This window comes from Bos taurus, chromosome 6, assembly GCF_002263795.3.
Source record: "Bos taurus isolate L1 Dominette 01449 registration number 42190680 breed Hereford chromosome 6, ARS-UCD2.0, whole genome shotgun sequence".
Taxonomy (NCBI): Eukaryota; Metazoa; Chordata; class Mammalia; order Artiodactyla; family Bovidae; genus Bos; species Bos taurus.
Genome location: NC_037333.1, coordinates 35,496,306 through 35,517,407, shown reverse-complemented (window position 1 = coordinate 35,517,407; position 21,102 = coordinate 35,496,306). Strand labels below are relative to the sequence as shown.

Sequence of the window (21,102 nt, the reverse complement as noted above, 5' to 3'; positions counted from 1 at the left end):
TTATGCCAGTATCCCAAACTCAACATGGTACAGCGACTGGATGGTGAATTTGGCTATCCCATATTCGACATCATTCTGCCAAAATGAACTTTCCCTCTTGACATCTCTGTTCCTATTAATAGCACCAGTGGTCACCCAGCCAGGTCTGGCTTAAAATCCTGGAATGGTTTTGACAGCTTCAGATCCCTCATCCCCTATAATCATGCAGTCCCCAACTCCTGTCACAGCTCTGCCAGAAATATTTGCAACTTTCCTGCCTATAACCAAGACTCAAATAACAATACTTCTCACATTTATATAGCTCTTTTGAATATACAAAGCTCCCACAGATATTCTTTCTTATAATTTCCACATTAACCTTACAGATTAAAAAGAGTAAGGCTTCAGGAACTTCTGTGATTTATACCATAGCTCAGAAGCAGAGTTAGGACTTGATCCCAGGGCTTCTGACTCTTGTTTTCCAGTTTCAATCTTCCAACCCTTGAGCTCTCCAAGTCATGCTTGAGCTGGTATAGGTGCCTAAGGTATGGTTTTTTTGCTTTGCTTCAATACAGCTTATATAATCAGTAATAGTCACTGTCTTATAATCACTGTCAAATGACATTATCTTAAAAGACTGATCACTTCACTTTCAGCTTAGAATCCTTCAGAGGCTTCCTATACTGAAACATGTTCATATTATTTAACATTCACTGAAGAATACCTCCAGTTTGATTTCAACACCATTTTGATTTCACCACATTGGTTTCCACAAGCCCCCTAATACTCCAGCCAGACAGAACAACTCTCAGTTTCTCAAACATGCATCTCTCAAGCATTTGCCTGAATTTCTGTGCTCAGCCCATGTCCCCCTGGTGTGTGCTCTCCACCTCTGTCTTTTATTTCATTTATTAATTTTAAAACATTGATGTATCAATAAAACATAGTGTATCAGGGACTGGATGAAATATGGAAGAAACTAGTAAATAAGATAGAAAAGACCCATTTCTCAAAGACCTTAGGAACTAAGAATCTCAAAGTTCAGGACAAACACCATCGTCTCCTCAAAGTAAACCTTTCTGATACTCCTGGCAGGAAGTGGTGACTTCCGTCTCTCAACAGCCACAGTCCAGTGAGAAGACCTTTATTACAGGATTTATCATGTCTTATCTCTCACCCTAGGTCGTAAGCTCCATTTTTGATATAGACTCTAAGTAGCTCGGTATTAGTGCTCACAGCATGTAGTTTAGCACTTCCTTTATAAGACCTTAATAAATTAGATTGGAGTGAACAGTCACCTTCAGGGTCTGTGAATGTGAGATTGGTGAGAGAAGGGGTCATAGCCCATTCACACACAGCCAGTAGAAGACACAGCAAGTGCACAATACCCTCACCTACATCCACCATATGGTTAACGTAACAGCATTTTTGGCAACAGAATTCTTAGCTGATATTCAGGGCCCCATGATCCCTGCCTCCATCCATTTAAAGAGAGTTTTGAGATCTAAACTAACCCAAGATTTCTGGACATCAGAGCACAAATCTGTTCAGTCTGCACATTTTTCTATGTCAATAAACAGAGAATAGGATTAGCATCTTCTCCATATGGCCTGATTTTCTGATCTCAGAACAAAGAGGATGCTAAACTCTGGACCATGATTCAAAGCTGAATTTATTTTTTTAAGAATTAAAAAAAATATGTACAGTAATATTTACTTTTGGGGGGTACAATTCTATGTGTTTTGATAAATGCTGTATAACCACCACCACAGTCAAGATACAAAACTATCCTGTCATTCCCCAAAGAAAGTCCTTGACTGTTGACCATTCATTTGGAGTCAAATTCTCCCCCACTCTTAAGCACTCATTTGTTTTCTATTTCTGACTTTGCTTTTTCCAGATTGTCATGTAACAGTAAAAGTACAGAGCTATTTCAGACTGCCTTCTTTATTTGGCATAATATATTTGAAATTCATCTGTGCTGTTGGTTGTATTGATAATTTCTTCCTTTTCACTGCTGGATAGTATTCCATTGCACAAGTGTGCCACTGATTGGTTATACATTCTCTAGTTGAGCTATATTTTCAGTATGTCTTGTTATGGCAATTATGAATAAAGCCACTAGAAATAGATCTTTGGGTTACTGTAGGTTTTAATTTCACTTAAGTTAATAGGAGTGGAGGTGCCAGATCATGGGGTAACTGAATGTTTAACTCTATAAGCAACTGCCAAAATACGTTCCATAGTCCCTGTATCATTTTGTATTCCTATTGGTGACATGTGAGAGTTCCAGTTATACCACATCTTTGCCAACACTTGGTATTGTCAAGTTTTTGTTTTGTCCTTGTCATTCTAGATGCATAGTGTGGGACAGTATTTTAACACTTCATCTTTTTAGAACCAGAATATTTCTATTTCCATATTAGGGCCACATTAAACACTTGCTCCTCTCCCTCACTTGAATCTCAGTATTATCTCTCCCACTAGATTACAGATTTATTCTTGGTAAGAAGTAAATCTTGGGCTTCCCCAGTGGCTCAGCAGTAAAGAATCTGCCTGCAATGCAGAAGATGCAGGAGACGTAGGTTTGACCCCCGGGTTGTGAAGATCCTCTGGAGGAGGGCATGGCAACTCACTCTAGTATTCTTGCCTGGAGACTCTCATGGACAGAGGAGCCTGGCATGCTACAGTTCACAGGGTCTCAAAGAGTCAGACGTGACTGAAGTGACTGAGCACGCACATGGAGTAAATCTTAGCCACCTTTGTATGTATAGCGCTGCTGCTGCTAAGTCGCTTCAGTCATGTCCAACCCTGTGCGACCCCATAGACGGCAGCCCACCAGGCTCCCCCGTCCCTGGGATTCTCCAGGCAAGAACACTGGAGTGGGTTGCCATTTCCTTCTCCAATGCATGAAAGTGAAAAGTGAAAGGGAAGTCACTCAGTCGTGTCCGACTCTTAGCGACTCCATGGACTGCAGCCCACCAGGCTCCTCCGTCCATGGGATTTTCCAGGCAAGAGTGCTGGAGTGGGGTGCCAGCGCACTGTCACCCTAACCCAAGTGCAGAGATTTGCAGCAATAGGCAAATGACACATGCTGCATTGGGCTTCCCTGGTGATTCAGATGGTAATCTGCCTGCAATGCAGGAGACCCAGGTTTGATCCCTGGGTCGGGAAGATCCCCTGGAGAAGGGAATGGCAACCCACTCCAGTATTCTTGCCTGGAGAATCCCATGACAGAAGAGCCAGGTGGGCTACAGTCCATGGGGTTGCAAAGAGGTGGAGAAGGCAGCTTATCTCTAAATGAACCTTTTCTTTTCTGTAACATTATATTATATGAACCTTCTGCAGCACCTACGGAAATCTAAAAATGGAGTTTGGAATCTATTGTGGCAGAAAATATGTTCATCATTACATCATTCAGCCATGTGCTGAGTTAATTTCATTAACTCCTGTATTGCAAGATGATATATATTTTGAAGTGATGAGCTCAGTGGCTTAAATGACATGAACCCAGGAACTTTTTTTTTTAATAGATACTACTTTTGAAGCTTTAGTCTTTGAGTGTAAGTAAACCAACAACTCATAGTTGCACACAGAAGAAAATTTGTATAAATAGAAGAAAACATCTTAAACATAATCCATGAGCAGACTGGAACCTGAGTCCTTCAGTTTAAAGGATTCTCACAGAACTCAAAAACAAGGGGCTGTCTGACCGTAGACATTTCTCTTTCTATTTATTGACTAGTTTCCGTGATGGTTTTGTACCAGTTGCCAATTTAGTTTAGATGGAAACCCATTTCCAGAATTCTCTTCTCTAAATGTTTCTTCATTACACTTGGCTACAAGGAAAATCTAGGTGAGCTCTGGAAGGCAGAAGTGAAGCAGTAGTGTTACAACTCTCAGAAGGGCCATGTGGTGCAACAGGTGCTGGCACAGATCTTCCAGCTCACCTTGGTGAAGTCAAGTAGCAGCCAGGTTGTGGTTCTTTGCCTCCCACCAAATCCACATCCCATGAAGAAGAACGGCAACCCGCTCCAGTATTCTTGCCTGGAAAATCCCATGGGTAGAGGAGCCTGGCAGACTACAGTCCATGGGGTCACAAAGAATTGGACATGACTGAGCACACAGATCCCCATCTTCACCTTCTGGGCCAGGCGCACAAACAGCTTTGCAATGCAGAGTGCCAGCTCCTTCTACAGTTCTCCTAGATCACTGGGACTGGATGGGACAGTTGTCCGACATAGCTTCCAGTGTGCCTTTGCCCATCCTCACTTAACATCCAGCTTTTTTTCCCACTACCAGCTCTGTTAGGGCTTCCCTAGTAGCTCAGATGGCAAAGCATCCGCCTGCAATTCAGGAGACACGGATTCCATCCCTGGATCAGGAATATCCCCTGGAGAAGGAAATGGCTACCCACTCCAGTATTCTTGCCTGGAGAATTCTGTGGACAGAGGAGCCTGGCGGGCTACAATCCACAGGGTCACAAAGAGTCAGACATGACTGACTAACACACACACAACACACACCAGCTCTGTTAACCTATGATGACTTCAGACCCAATACCAGATGTAAAAGCAACTACTTTTCATAAACTTTTCTATAAGCTCCCACAATTGTGCAAGGTCTAAAATTTATAATAAACCCATTATTCCATATCACCATAGTGGTGAGTCAGTTCAGTTGCTCACTCAGGTCCGACTCTTTGCGATCCCAGGGACTGCAGCACGCCAGGCCTCCCTGTCCATCACCAACTCCTGGAGTTTACTCAAACTCATGTCCATTGAGTCGGTGATGCCATCCAACCATCTCATCCTCTGTCATCCCCTTCTCCTCCTGCCTTCAATCTTGTCCAGCATCAGGGTCTTTTTCGAATGAGTCAGTTTTTTGCATCAGGGAGCCAAAGTATTGGAGTTTCAGCTTCAGCATCAGTGCTTCCAGTGAACACCCAGGACTGATTTCCTTTCGGATAGATTGGCTGGATCTCCTTGCAGTCCAAGGGACTCTCGAGTCTTTTCCAACACAACAGTTCAAAAGCATCAATTCTTCGGTGTGCTCAGTGCCATACAGTACTGCTTTCCTAACTGATACAGTTTCCATTAAATCATTTTTATTCAGAATATATGTGTATGCACACTCAGTCGCTCAGTCGTGTCTGACTGTTTGTGACCCCATGGACTGTAGCCCACCAGGCTTCTCTGTCCATGGGATTCTCCAGGCAAGAATACTGCAGTGGGTTGCCATGCCCTCCTCCAGGCGATCTTCCCAACCCAGGGATCAAACCCACATTTCCTGCCTCTCCTGCATTGGAGGGCGGATTCTTTACCACTGAGCCACCTGGAAAGCCCCATTCAGAATATATACTTGGTTACAAATGTTCTTTTTGTGCATGGCTTTCTTTCTTTTTAAATGTATAATAGTGTTAAGTGTAATCATACTGATTTATTAAATCTAAGTACATCATTTTACTTTGTCTTTGAGAAAAGGACTTGGACTATGCTCTTCTGCCCAATTCCCCTCAAAATTACTGGGCTAGGAAATCAAGATTTTGGGCTATCACTAGAGAATACAGAACTAAGAAACTATTATAATTTGAACTTTGGTGTAATTACTAGCATTAAAAATCACCTGTTTAGCTGTTTCTTCAAAATATGTTTCAGTGTGACACTTGGAATCTTATATATGCTAAGATAAAACATAAACGTTAAACTTTTGAGAACAATTTCACAGTTTTTAATCACAATGTATGTACATCAACCTCTTTACTTTTTCTTAATATTAAGAGTTTATGGTCTTTAAAGGCATTTTTCATCTTTATATCCTCTTTTACAGGAGGACATGGATAAGTCCTTATTAAACATAATTGAACTGAGTAAACTTCAACTTCCTGTTTTTTTGCAAAAAAGAAAAGAACAGCAGTGCATGAACGACCACAACGAACTGATCCTCTGATGCTTTTCTCACTATTATATAGAAACCCCAGCAGGAAACCACAGCTATATCCTTTTTACCAGTACAGGAAAATCTTATGAATTGCTGGCAAGCATAAAAGAACTCTACTGACATCACACAGATGTTTGTGACAATTTCTACTCACCACACTCAGGTGCTTTACAATACTTTCTCAAACGTTTCTCAAGGACAAATTCCCAAAGAAAACTAGTGATAATAATAGTTACACCATAACTATGTGTTTGGGCTTCCCAGGTGGCTCAGTGGTGAAGAATCCGCCCACCAATGCAGGAGACGCAGGTTCAATCCCTGGGTTGAAAAGAGCCCCTAGAGTAGAAGTGGCAACCCACTCCAGTATTCTTGCCTGGAAAATTCCATGGACAGAGCAGCATGGAGGGTTACAGTCCATGGGGTCGCAGAGTCAGACACGATAAGCGACTAAGTATCATGTGTTTGCAGGTAAATTATACAGAAAAACAGTAAACACTGCTGAAACTCAATTCCTCCCTCAGTGTCACTGAATTAAAAAACACCTGATGTGTTAAAATTCCTCATTTCACTCAGACCTGTAAAAATGTCTAGACAACCAACTGTATTACCCTTTACAGACAGAGTACTGTATTTTTCCCTTCGTGTTCAAAATGGCCCAAGCATTAGACCGTTCTAGCTATGAAATATAGAAAGTCCTTTTTGTCTATTCTCATATATAATCCTACTCAGGATTTATACAGCACATGTTTTAAATTTGTAATATGAGCCTTGATAATGTGCTTTTATCAATGAAGGGACTTTCCATTGAGGATCTCTTAGTCATTCAGGAAGTACAAAGAAAAGATTATGACGTAAGTCCAGCGTTTCTGAGGGTTTTAACTTTAGTGGGAACCACAGACATGTATACTCATTTAAGAATGAAGTCAAGGGTATAGAATTGCGCAGCTTTCTTGTTTGCCCACATTACCTAGGATGTACGTTCTCCATAGAATATTTGTTTCAGGAGTACCCGGCATAAATGAATGAATGCATGAGTGCTTGGTGCTGACAGAGGAGGGGGGCAGTTAAGAAGGGTGTCTTTAAGATCTGGAAAAGGCTGAAAGACTTAAAATTCAGTAAATGGGCCCAAGGATAAAGAAAAAAATGCAAGCCTGTTAAAAATAATTGGGCTTTAGAGCTAGAGTTGATCTTAGGGATTTCTGGACCAGCCTTCTCATTCCTAGAGAGAATCTGAGATGCCTAGGGCAATGACATTTGCCCTAGGGCACTTCGTAGGGCAATGGTTTCATATACCACCTGCACAGATTGCGACATTTGTGTACCTCTCTCATGATTTCTGGTTTATGTACTTCTTATCTAAATGATTTTTCACTTAATATTTTCATTTACAAAATATTTTACTTAATAGTTTTCTTTGTGACCCCATGGAATTCTTCAGGCCAGAATACTGGAGTGGGTAGCCTTTCTGTTCTCCAGGGGATCTTCCCAACTCAGGGATCGAACCCGGGTCTCCCACACCGCAGGCAGATTCTTTACCAGCTGAGCCACAAGGGAAGCCCAAGAAAACTGGAATAGGTAGCCTATCCCTTCTACAGCACATCTTCCCAACCCAGGAATCAAACCAGGGTCTTCTGCATTGCAGGTGGATTCTTTACCAACTGAGCTACCAGGGAAGCCCTCTTATCTAAATGATTTTTTACTTAATATTTTTCATTCAATTGAATGTAACTGGTGCACTAGTTAAAAATACTAGCCCAGCCTTAGGAAATGGTACCTGTAAAGTCACAGGTTTGTTGTATCAGTGATATATTTTTCATATAGCATATTTAAAATTATATACTTTACAATTTACTCTTTTTTCTTTCAAGATAAATTTGTAACTATTCAATACAAAGTAAATATGTATACTACCTAAGCTCATCTCACAGGTCACTGGTAGAAACCTCTCACACTTTAGAAAGCAGTGCATTCTACTGTGCCACACTCTGGAACAAAGACTTTGGGTTTTGAAACAACACCAAGTGGTAAAGACATTCCAGATTGAAGCTAAGAGTCCAGCAATAAGCCTAGTGCCTGCAGGGGACTTCTGTTTTGTTTTTATTTTTAACTAGAAAAAAAATCAATTGCTTATTATTAATATTAAAAAAATTAAAGCAGCAATCATGACTTTAAACCAATGAGTGAATTTTCATGTTCAAAACAGACAAATCTATGTATACTCATCCTCCTGTCACGTACCATTAGTTTATTAGAAATAGAGTTTTAAGAAGAAACTTGTCTCAAATGGGCCTCCTGTGCATAGATTACCTTTTGTTCATCTTTCAGTCTGCAACTAGAACACTTAGCGGCAAGCTATAATAAGGAATTGCTCACTTTCATAAGTAAATGACTGTCTGTGATTAAAACCTCAATCACGGAAACACTAGTTCTATAAATAGTTTCTAGGTCCAAAGTCCAGAGGTGAAGCTAAACACAGACTTGCCCGGTTTTCTTTCTTGTTATATGTGTGTATGCGCACATGTGTAAACCTGTGACTGCGTAGAATATATTTGGTTTTTCTTTCAAGAAACAAAGACGTTGTTTGTACGACATATGTGTCACCTGGATATTCTGATAAGACATTTTGTTCTGCAATTTTTCTGCCTATACTATGACTTATGAAGTTTTAACTTAAAATGTTTGTCCTTGAGCTCACCCTGTTTGCTAAAAGAATGACTTATCACTGATCTAGAAGCTTTCACATTTTCTTTTTAAATAACACAGAATGAAATCTGAGATAGGAAAAAGCAGACTGTAAGATCCTGTCCATTCCTAATATTTTGACCCACAGTATTAATAACGTTCATAGTAAAATATTGCAAGGTATATAGCATAGTGGTAAAGGGTGTAGCCTTTAAAGTTAGACAACTCTGGATTCTCAGCTCCATCACTTAGTATCTGAGGGACTTTGGGGATGTTTTTTAATCTGTTTCCTCCTCTCCAAAATGGGGGAGATAATAGTATTATACAAACCTATGTTGTTGTGTAGTCGCCCAGTCATGTCCAGCTCTTTGCGAACCCATGAACTGTAACCTGCCAGGCTCTTTGTCTGTGGGATTTCCCAGGCAAGAATACTGGAATGGTTGGCATTTCCTTCTACAGAGGATTCCTGACCCGAGGAATGAACTCATATCTCCTGCAAGGGCAGGTGGATTCTTTACCACTGACCCACCAGGAAAGTCCAAACCTCATAGATTTGTTTAAATGAGAAATGAGTTTAGCAGATGTTATTGGCAGACGAGCCTAAAGAATGAAGTTTTGAAAGAGCTGGAGGTCATTAATTATACCAACCTATAAACTTCCCTGGTGGCTCAGACAGTAAAGAATCCACCTGCCACGTGGGAGTTTTGGGTTCGATCCCTGGGTTGGGACAATTCCCTGGAGGAGGGCATGGTAACTCACTCCAGTATTCTTGCCTGGAGAATCCCCATAGACAGATGAGTCTGGCAGGCTACAGTCCATGGGGACGTGAAGAGTAGGACACAACTGAGAGACTAAGCACAGTATAATCTGCTCATGTTTAGTTTCCTTACAGTGGAAAGCAAATAGATAAAAAGAAATGTAGTCCATTCTCTCATGCGCCGGAACCAAGATGACAAAGTGGCCAGAGTGGGTCCTTTGGTCTCTTGCTCTTATTTATCCCACTTAAATTCCTCTTCTCTCTTGTGTCCGGCTGGCCTTTTGTTCTCTCCACTCATCATCATTAGTTCTGTAATCCAGGTACCGTCCCCCTTCTCCCTGCACTACTGCCTTCTAGGCAACAAGGCTAGGAAGTTCTGTAAGTAGGGGCAAGCACACAGAGATGGGCTCATTCACCAGGGCTTTGCAGAGACGTGGATTACCATTGGGACTTCCAGGGTCCTAACTCCGAGGAGGAAAAACAGGGGAAAGTGATGAGCACCACCTTAGAAACAAAAGACAGCATGAGGGTATGAGGCATTTTGCCAGGCAACTATGAAAACAGCCAGGTATTTTCAGTGCCCTGAAGTGGGTACACGACCCAGTAATGATCTAACTCAAAGTCATCCCCCCAGGGTGGACGTGAACCCTGAGAATCTAAGCAATACTCTAAAACCATGACCTTTAAACCATCTAATAATTCACTAGTGTATCACAAACAGTTTATGACCAAAGATAAAGTATCAATGACAGTAAATGATTTCTTAAAAGAATAATTAAAGCAGTTCTTTCTAATGTCAACCATGCTGATCTCGATAATAAAGTCACTTCTATAATAATGTTACTCTTATTCACCTCACTTGCATTTGTAGATATTTTCCTGAATAGAGAAAAGAGAAGGGGATGGAGTTACACAGAGTTTCTTATATACTCATGGGGAAGAAACTCCCTACAGTATTCAGACTAGCCACCAGCAGAAACTCAGAAGATTTCTTGATCTTCTCTCTACCCTATCTTGGTCACTCTTGTGATCTTCTGTTTCTTAGTTGTTTTTAGCAGGATAAAGTTGAAAATACATGTGTCTACATTTTTATTTTCAAATTCATGAAGGAAGTATAGTGGGGGGGAAAGACTTCCAGTTTCCATGCTGGCCTGGCTGGGGAAAAAAGGAACCCAGGTGTGATGAACAGGTAGTGAAGCTGTGAAGATGGATGGAAAGTGATCTGAATCACTAGGGCCTAAGTAAGGAAGAGGGAGGCACGGGGGTGTGTGTGGTTGGGACTGAGAAAGGAGCCTGGTTGTTAGGCGACTAGGGGAATTCCTGGAGATCCTGACAGGAAAAGAGCTCACTGTCACTTTGCTGAGCCACATTGATCAATAAATTTATCTAACCCAGTAGTCTGGGAATTATTTGAGAATTCAGACTACGTTTTATCCAACTATGAATCCCTAGCACATAGCATAGGGTCTTACTTATGAAGTACTCAATATCCAACTTACCAAATGAACCAAACATCCGTCTTCCTTAAATCAGGGCCTTCTGCCAATCCCTTCTCACATTCTGTACTTCAGCTCCTAACTCAATTCCTATTTCCAGTTTGAGGAATGTTTTTATTTGATTTACCAAACGGAAGTGCTGATGTACCCTCAACCCAGTCCAATTCAGATTACTAACTTTTATCATCCCTCCTGAGACCTGGACCCAGCACTCAAAAGCCACAAACCCCAGAGGGATGATCTTTAAAAGCCCATCGCTGCAATTTTAAACGTCAAAATAACCACCAGGGGAAAAGGAGGATAGTTTCATAAGAGAACATAAAAGTTTTAGTGTAAGCCAATTTAAGTCACTGGACACCTCTGGTTTTATATATATTATCAATATACTTCAGGGGATATGATGCCTATTACTTAAAGACAGACAATATTCTAGAAGGAAATGCACTCTTGTCCCAAGGAAGCATACAGTTGATGTGGCACCGTGTCCTCTGTTGGCCTCCATTGATACTATTCTCAGCATTGTCTTCTTGGAGTGAAGCTGCCGAAGCACCGACACTTTGGGATTAATAATTAGGTGCGAGGATGTTTTTAGAAGTAAAGTGGGAGGCACGATGTGGGGGTGGCAGGCATGAAGTATGCACGAGGAAGGAGAGTGGCAGCTGAAGTTGAGAAAGTAGCAGAGATTTCAGAGAGCTGGGAAGAGCTTTGTCTACTTCAGGGCTCTGCCTGCGTTTTCTGCCTGTTGTCTCCAAAGGGCATTTGCTTTTATTTGCAGCATGAATAAATCAACACTGACAGGGTCACTTCATTTTCAGCCATATTAACAGAGCAGTTCCACACAGTGTAGTGGTCAGACTGCACAGGGATTCGGGCCGCTGTGGCCACGGGTTGGAATCGTTACCAGCGACCGTCATTAGATGACCCTTCCTCAGTTGCACAGACACAGTCACAAACTGGGACACAAGTCAATACCACCCCTGACAGTTTACTCTCAACTGCCCAGTCTACCAAACACCATCCACTGAAAGCTTGAGATATGCTTTGCGCTTTCAGGAGGCTACACATGTGTAGAGTCTACAGAAAGAGTTGTGAATAAAACAAAGATATGGTGCATTAAAAATATATGAAGCTAACCAACAAGGACCTACCATAGAGTACAGGGAATTATACTGAATATTTTGTAATAACCCAGAAGGAAAAAGAATCTGAAAAGGAATACACACACATACACATAACTAAATCACTTTACTGTATACCTTAAACTAACACAATATTATAATTCAACTGTACTTCAATACATAAAGCAACCCAATGTAAAACTGATAACTGATCAAACTTTTTGCTTCTTTGTTTTATATTTTCCAATGTGGTACCATAAAAAGCATGCAAGCAAACAAAAATTTCCACTAGTCTGTTCTTAACAGACCAGGTCAACTCAGTTTGCATTCATTACCCTTTCACAGAATTTACATATTTTGATGATGAGAACTGTTTAGATTCTCATGAGAGTGTATAGGAATTAACTACACACTGCACAATAATCTCTCTACTCTGTAGAGGCCCATCAATTTCATGAACACACTCAGAGCACTGGAGAGCTCAGTGGTACTCAGAAAACATCTAGTTCAGGCTTTGAGAACCCAGTACCTATAGCTCGCACAATTAAGCGAAGCTGTTGAGTACAAGGGATTATACGCAGTTTCAGTGTCAGGGAGACAATAGGGAGCAGTGGGGTCTGAAGTGTAATAAAGACTGAAGTGTAATATAGTCTGAGGTGTAATAAAGGCACATACTGTAGTCAACTCTGGCTTAGAGAGTGTGGGTTAGTGTTTCATTTTTATAATAGATCTTCTTATTTTTAAATATTGGCTTAATTAAAAAGAAATACCTGCAGATCAGATAGAACATGATCTTCCTGTTGGCCAGTTTTCAATTTCTGATCTAGTACTTACATTCTCAGGCTTCCTGGGTGGCTCAGCGCTAAAGAATCCGACTGAAGTAACTTAGCACACACATACATCCTCAAACCTGTCTGAGAGGTTTAAGTGAAGCACACCAGGCCCCTCAGATGCTAATGACAAAGGACTCTCCTGCTCTGTGAATCTACATATGCAGACAAGAAATCACCCCCCCAAGTGAAAGGAAAGGCAGAGGTATTTTCACTCAGTCGGAGCTTAGCCCCTGACCCTGACACTGACAGATTTCTTTCTGTTCTCAGACTGATTTCAGAACTTGTTCAACACGAAAACAAGGCCAGTCCTCTACACCCATCTGTCATAAGCAATTTTTACTCATTCAAGGATGCAGGGGGAAATGTACATCGATTTATTAACCTTAGCTCTGATTTAAAAATCTCATTAGCATAAAAATTCTAGTCACTTCATTTTTTGCTTGCCTATTTCAAGGAGAAATCATTTATAGGATTCAAAGTAAGGCATGCTTAGAGAATAACACAAGTAAGGATAAATTACAAATTCATGTATAAAATAGTACTTAGAAACAGGTCTAAAGAAGCATGGAGAGTTTGCTGAATTAAATGAGCTTTAAACCATGTTTTGAGGGGATTGAGAAACTAATTTCAGATGAAGTAAGCGTTCCAAAATGATGTAACGGCAAAAGCAAAGATCAAAGTCCAACAAAGTAACACCCACAATGAATCAAATATCTTTTGCATTTTTGAACAACAACAAAAGTTTTTAAAGTACATCATGAGAAAACACACATCAGAATGAATAAAAAACAGTTCAAAAATCCTATGTTATATTCAGCAGCCCTGTCCTACACAGATATAATTCAGAATAAAAACCCAGAGGCGATACAAAATTCTGAATCCTGATAATATTTGCCATATTGTCCTTATTAAGGCAGACATACAAGCATAGGGTATTAGATTTCAGAAAAAATTTCAACAAGAATTCAAACAAAAAGATGCTCTTATTACTCAGAAAATACGCTGAACAGTTAACTCCCTCAAGCATTTCATTGACTCCAAGCTTTATGTTATAAAGAAAGAGTCTCCCATAGACACAATCTGGTTAGCTTAATTTGAGTCTATTTAGAAGTCAATATTCTGAAAAAACAAAATCAAGAAGCTATCCCCATAAACCATCTTGATTAATACCCCTAAACTAGGTCTCTTACTTTGTTGGGCCGTATGCAATTCAGGCTTAAAAAAAAAAAGGTATTCTAACTCCTTTCCCTCCAGAAAATTAGTAGATGCAAATGTGATTTTTTAAGGAGCTCTGAGGTCTCTGTCCAGCTTTCCATTACTGAATTAGCAGCAGTCCTGAGGTCCTTCAAGGTGCTTGTGACTTTATAGATTTTCACTCTCTAGTCTTAAGTTTTTTCAGGATTTGCTTGGTTCTGCTAGTGTCACAGGCTGTGACTACTGATTAAAGCAATCTTCCTAGGGATAGCTTGGGGATCTACGAGGTTTAGGACCCAAGAATTAACATTTTAAAATGGAATCTGATTTGTGAGGCCAAGAAAGTGGCCTGGTCTCAGATCACACAGTAGATCCTCAAAATTTTTCTGCCTCATTAGACCCTTGAGACAGAGATCACTGTACTGACTCACAATCCAGGAAGAAAGAGGCAGGAGTAATTGGATTTCCCTCCCCCTACCACTCAGGAGCCCCTCAGACCCTCACTTCAGGTCCTGCTCCTCCTCTCCTTTGCAGAGAATCAGTGAACTAGAAAGCGGAGGTCTAGGTTGTTTTGCCTCAGTGGTTTCGGACAATTTATTAACTTCTCTGGGACTCATCTGTAATCTTTCCTCTTCCTTATAAGTAAAGGCTGGACACTAAACAGGAGTGTCCACAACTGGCGATTAAAATCCTTTGTTAACTATTATAGAATATAGATTTCTAAGCCCTACCTACAGATTCAGATTCCATAGGTCACAGCAGCTAAGGGTGAGTTATTACTGACTGGAATTAATAATTCAGGCCCTCAGTTATGCTGCTAGCTTCAAAATAAAGCTGTCAGTCTAATTACAGGCATGTAAAATTAGAAAGCTGCTATTGTATTGCCAACTGTAACATGCCCAGATCAAAAGCTGTGAAAATTTTTCTCACTGGCATTCAAGACAGTACTTTGAATTGTAACAGTATTATATATATGTATGTATGTCTTCCTCCATGAAATTTAACAAATGCCTTTTCAACTCAAATGCAGCCCCTACATGTTTTTATTACCCAGACTTGACTCATGCAAAAAAGTTAGATTATCACGAATGTAAACATTCTGAAGTGGAGAAAGATGAAAGAGAAGTCCGAGACATATTTATAAAAAGTGAATTTCCATATTGATTGCCTTCCAAATCAACTAATTGAAGCACATGAGGCTCTATTTTTAACTGGCAATGGTTCTTTTGGTTAAAGGTTTATTCAAGAGGATATCAAATTCCTAAGATTGTTTTATTGCTTAGGAAAGACAGCAAGAGCTAACAGAAGCCCACCAAAAGTTTTCAGAAATACACATAACGCACTTTCTTCTCTGATTTTATCTTCTTAAAATAACTGTTTAGCTACAGTAGATGTTAATTTCTCAAAATGCATACAGATATATTTACAGATTTAATTAAAATGATGGACAAGTCACAGAGCAACTGTAAAAGAAATTCTGGCAGAATCCCTTCCTTTTGGGATTCTGAGTATCAGGTGGTCTGATTCATCCTCACAGAGCTGCCAGTATCGAGCATGGGAGCCTACACCTATAAGGCACTCAGGAAAGAAGCCTGTTGAGAACAGAAGCAAGGTTTGCTCCATGTAAGACAATCACTTGATCACCCTTGCTGCTCTGTGCCAAAGACTATATTTGTGTTCCGAGAAATGAAATAATCATGCTATATTGTGGTATGTCATATAATTTCAGTAGTTCAACTATTAAATTCATTTGAAGCAAGGCTTAGCCAGTAAATTATTCCAAAAGAAATAAAAAATATGGCAGAAAATAACAGATAAGTGACTGACGTTATGGCCTTTCTGTCTAGCATTCTTAAAGTAGTAGGACTGAGAAAAGAAACCTTAGATAGAAAATAAATAACAATTTTCGAGTCGTATTTTAGTTTAAACAGAAATTCTGCTGTTATTTTCTCCCCCCACCTTGATACTCATTTTTTTTTTTTTTTATCTTTCTCAAGACAAGTTTGCTATTCAGTGGTTTAGTCACTAAGCTGGGTCTGACTCTTGAAATCCCACAGACTGTTGTCCACCAGGCTCCTCTGTCCATGGGATTCTCCAGGCAACAATACCAGAGTAGGTTGCCATTTCCTTCTCTAGAGGATCTACCCAACCCAGGGATCAAACCCAGGGCTCCTGCATTGCAGGCAGATTCTTTACTGACTGAGCTACAAGGGAAGCCCTATATTCTGATTGCTATTCAGAATATGGTGTAAATGCTTGTGTAGTAGATCTCTAGGTGACTTGCAAACTGGAAGTATCTCTTCTTTGTATCACTTAAAGCAGTAGATTTCAGACTTTTTAAAACGATGCATGATATGATATCCATTTTACCGTAGTCCAATGTGTGGAGTCATCTGGGACAATTAAATGCTTGGCGTATGCAGTATTTTCCATTCTTTTGCCCTGAGTACTGCTGGTCAAAAGATAAGATTCCCTGAATTTCTGTAAAACTGAAATCTCCATTCCCTCATTCTCTTTTATTTTCACAATATGCACGGTAGGTGGTAGACATTTCATGGATGAAGAAATTTAGGCACAGAGAATTCTGACTTTCTCAATGACATATCTCCCTTTTAATCAGGCTATTATAAATTCAGGTAAATATGGTTACTAGACATTTAAAAGAGATAAACTTGGGTAATGTGAACAACACAGAGCCTCAGTATGAATGTATTTACCTAACTCGTCTGGATCAAATGAGTTAACAGCTCTTCTGAACTTCAGTTTGAAGATGGATCCACTTCCTTCTCTATCCCCATCTTTGCATCTTCATCGCCTCAGTTTTTCAGCCACCTAGAACTACTTGTTCTTCTTCGGCCTCTGGATATTTTGGTCTCTATACAAGGAATGCCCTTCTTTGTCCTCTTTACCAGGCTAGTTCCTCATCCTTCACATCCCTGGGAACTGTCCTTACTCCTCTCCTCTCCCACAATGTGACTTTCATAGCACCCTGTGCTCTTCCTCCCTCCCTCCCGAGATTTATAGGCTGAGACTTCTATTCTACAATCTAGGGCCATGTTGAATTCAGGATAAAAATATGGAGAAGGCATAAATGAATCAACAAGTGACCTCATAAAGAATGGCCACTGAAAAAGCTTGAATGTGATCTGGGATTGGAATTGTGTGTCTTGACCCTCCAAGGCCAGTCATTCATGACTTTATGATTCTATGACCATGATTTTAGTGTTTCCCTCAAGGGTGCAGATTTTGTGACTGGAAATTCATATAGTGAAGGACAGCTGTGTCTAATACATTCTTTCAATTTTATTTAGGGCACAAACAAGGGTGTTTTGAAGGGACAAATAAAGTAGTATATTGGGCAAGTGTACTGAGGCAATTTTAAAAAATTACTCAGATTTTAAAACTGCTGGAGCCTATTATACAGAGTGAAGCAAGCCAGAAAGAAAAACACCAATACAGTATACTAATGCATATATATGGAATTTAGAAAGATGGTAACGATAACCCTGTATGAGAGACAGCAAAAGAGACACAGAAGTTTAGAACAGTCTTTTGGACTCTGTGGGAGAGGGTGAGGGTGGGATGGTTTGGGAGACTGGCACTGAAACATGTATAATATCATATGTGAAATGGGTTGCCAGTCCAGGTTTGATGCATGATACAGGGTGCTCGGGGCTGGTGCCCTGGGATGACCCAGAGGGATGGGAGGGGGAGGGAGGTGGGAGGAGGGTTCAGGATGGGCAACACATGTACACCCGTGGTGGATTCATGTTAATGTATGGCAAAACCAATACAATATTGTAAAGTAATTAGCCTCCAAAAAATAATTAATTAAAAAAAAAAAACAACACAAAACTGCTGGTTGGAACCCACCCTGACCTCCAGTTAGGGGTTCTGACCATGCCTCAGATCTCCATTTCCCACATGAAGCTATGCACTTGCGATTTTGTCCTCATCATTTTCATTAGTCTAGTTAGTGATTAGGTGAAGTCTCACACACACATTCTGCATGGATTTTCATAAGTTCCTTTGCACTATTTCCAGAATAAATTCCAGTCATATAACATCTAGGCTTGCCATGGCAATTACTACTTTTTTTATGTTTATGAATCAACAACCAACCCCCCACCCTGCCAATAAACTAAAAGCAGCAAAACTCTTGAAAGATGTTCTTTGTGATCCTATTTGAAAAGAATATTCCCTAATACAAACTCCTGCCATTCCCAGATAGCAACAGAGAAGATTTTCTTCTTTATACTGTGACTCATTGTATCTTTATTCCCACAGCTGCTACTCAGGGCAGGCCAGTGGTGAACACAATGGAAAAGAAAGAAGAGTTTATAACTGGAAAATAAGCACATTCAGAAGAAGTACACTCAAAGCATTATCAAAGTAAAATGTGCAGCATTACCAACAAGAGCAAACAAAAGCCCACGCAAGAGATGTGTAAATATTTCATGAAGCTAAAGCCTTAATCAACTCTCTCCAAATCTTGCTGGTGTTGTAAACACTTCAGTTTCCTCCAGTCCCACCATGACCCAGATTCTTTGCAAAAACAAAATGAAAACACGATCCAATGGATCTTTAACAAATGTGGTGTGAAAAATATTTATTAACAGATAGAGCATATCCAAGGTATTGCCTTAACAGGAAGAAGAGTATACCTTAATAAAGGTGGTTGCTTCTTGATGACTTTCAGAGCTTCCTTTCTCCCCTTCCCCTCCAAACCATTGCCTTTTCCCCACTGCCTATGCTACTCTCAGGACATTTACATCATCTTAACCTTGAACTACCTACACCCCAAGCCAAGGCCCCTCTAAAAAGCACTTTAAACCTGACCAGACTTTGCTGCCTTCCTACCAGCCAAAATCACTTTCGAGTGTCTAAATTCTTCCCCCTTCTTCCCTCCCCCCCACCCCCCCCCCCGACTCTTTCACTGCCCATTGTTGCGTCTGAAATTTTGCCTGTATCTTTTGGATCTGCCTGGATGGCGTAGGGATCTTTTGTGTGTATTGGTTGACTGTTTTTCAGTGATTTCTTTTCTAAAATCCATCTCCAAAGAACTGTTTATAGCCTCTAGTCTACCCTGATTTAATGTGGTTCCAAAGTTCACCTCTAGATATTGAACAGGTCTCTACAATGATTTCCCTTTATCAACCTCTGCCTGCCCTTCTCTCTCTGCCTATCTCAAGAAAAACTATGTATGTAATGTGTGTATACACACGCATACAAAAGCATGTATATTATATAGAACGATAGTATGCGGACCTTAAACGGAGTAAGTGTAGAAAAATGAGAAAAATGTGTAGTATTGCCACACACACACACACACATACACACACGCACCCCTATTTGGATATTCACAGTATGCAGACCTGATTGCAAATCCCCCTCTCTCAAGAACAAGAACAACAGGCGTCTTCGCCGGTTTACCTTCAAAGCCAGAGCCTAAAGGAGCAATGACCTTGCCGAGAAATTTATCACCTGCGCGAAAGGCTGCCCCTCCTGGAGCTCAGGACGGGATGGGAACGAGAGCAACAGGCAAAAAGGATCACCTGGCAAAATGTGGGACCGAATCCATCTCCCATCAGTACCGAGCACATCGCAAAGCTGTGGTCTCCCAGGGTTGCAAGATGGGCAGAGGTGGCGCGGGGGGCGTCTCCTCCCGCGGCCGCCGGTCACCTACCTGCTGTTGCCCGGCTGTCTCCGGCGTGGCGGGGCCGCTGCCTGCGCTTTGGCAAGGGCTTCCCGTCGCATATCACACGCAGGGGCTCCCGGCGCCACACCGATGCCTCAGCGGGCTCGGGAGCGGCGGTCCTTTTCAGACCTGTTCCGGTAGGGAGCCGGGTGCTAGCGGGAACTGAAATTACTATGCAAAGAGCAGAGGCGGCGCGCAGGAGCCGGGCGGAGACCGCGGGGGCCACCCCACACTCCGGGACTGCAGCCGCCGCCGCCCGGCACTGAGCCAAACTGGAGGTGGGAGTTCACGTCCCCGACTGCTCGTCCGTCAGGCCCGGGCTGCGCCCATCTGTCCTCGCCAGACAGTGTTGCCCTGCCTGAGTATCCGAGGAAGGGGCGGCAGGAGCGCAGAGAGCGGCGGCCGAAGCACCGGCAGCACCGGCGGCGGCGGCGGCGGCGGCGGCAGCAGCAGCAGCAGCAGCAGCAGCAGGACGCCGAGCTCCGCCTCCGCCGCGCCCCCGCCCAGCCTTCCGTCCCGCGGGAAGGGGTTGCGGCGGCGGCTGCTGCGGGCCAGGGGGCATCCGGGCCCCCGCTGGCGGGTTGCGGTGTTGCTGCAAGGAGACCAGCAGCAGGTGGAAAGTTCAGAAGGAGATTAAGATAGAGGGCCGGGGCCCAGAGCAGCTCCGCAGGAATTCTGGCCCTCGCTCCACCCGCAGGTCGCCAGACTCCATGGCTGTGTCTTGACTCCAGCACACGGGTTCCAGTAGAGCCAAGTGCAGAGATCTGAAACCAAGGAGACCATCCGAGGTTTCCTCAGTGTTGCAAAAAGTATGATGCCCCGCGTATTTGGAGAATGCATTGCTGACAGTGTTCCTGCCCCCTGCCCCCTACCGCCCCAACTCCCCTCTCCTGGGCATGGATGGTTTTGGAAAGCGTCCACTGAAAGTGGCTCCAGCAACACTGGATGGATGTGTAGTATGGTTAGCAGCTGCAGATGGTGCAAATGAAACTGAAAAGAGGTAATGCTCACCGACTATTTGTTGGCAGGCACTGTGCAAAATGCCTTATATGCAGTCTCTATAATTCTCTTAAGGACCCAATGAAGTGAGTGATATTCTCCACTTTACTGATGAGAAAACTAAAGCTTCAATGATTTAGACACTTTGCTTCAGATCACACAGTAGTAACTGCATAACTGGAATTCAAAACACTGCAAAAGAGATCCTCTCATTCATGGGGATCACCTGGAGATCTTGTTAAAATGTAGGTTCTGACTCAGTAGGCCTTGGGTGGACCTGTGGATCTGTGGTTACTAACAAGTTCACAGCGGGTGTTTGTGTTGCTGGCCAAGGGACCAAACTTTCTAAACCACTAAGTCAGGGATTTTAATAAATTTCTTCTTTTATGCCAGCTCTAGATGATTG

At 41.8% G+C, this 21,102-nt stretch overlaps 1 protein-coding gene across 1 annotated transcript in view; it reads right to left on the bottom strand.

Moving 5' to 3' along the window:
* The window catches only part of GPRIN3 (GPRIN family member 3), a 76,837-nt gene extending 57,061 nt beyond the window's left edge, over positions 1-19,776 (bottom strand). The window contains exon 1 of the mRNA XM_005207815.5: positions 19,686-19,776. The gene's annotated coding sequence lies outside the window, so the exon portion shown is untranslated. The remainder of the gene's footprint in view (positions 1-19,685) is intronic.
* Between the last annotated feature and the right edge of the window lie 1,326 nt (positions 19,777-21,102).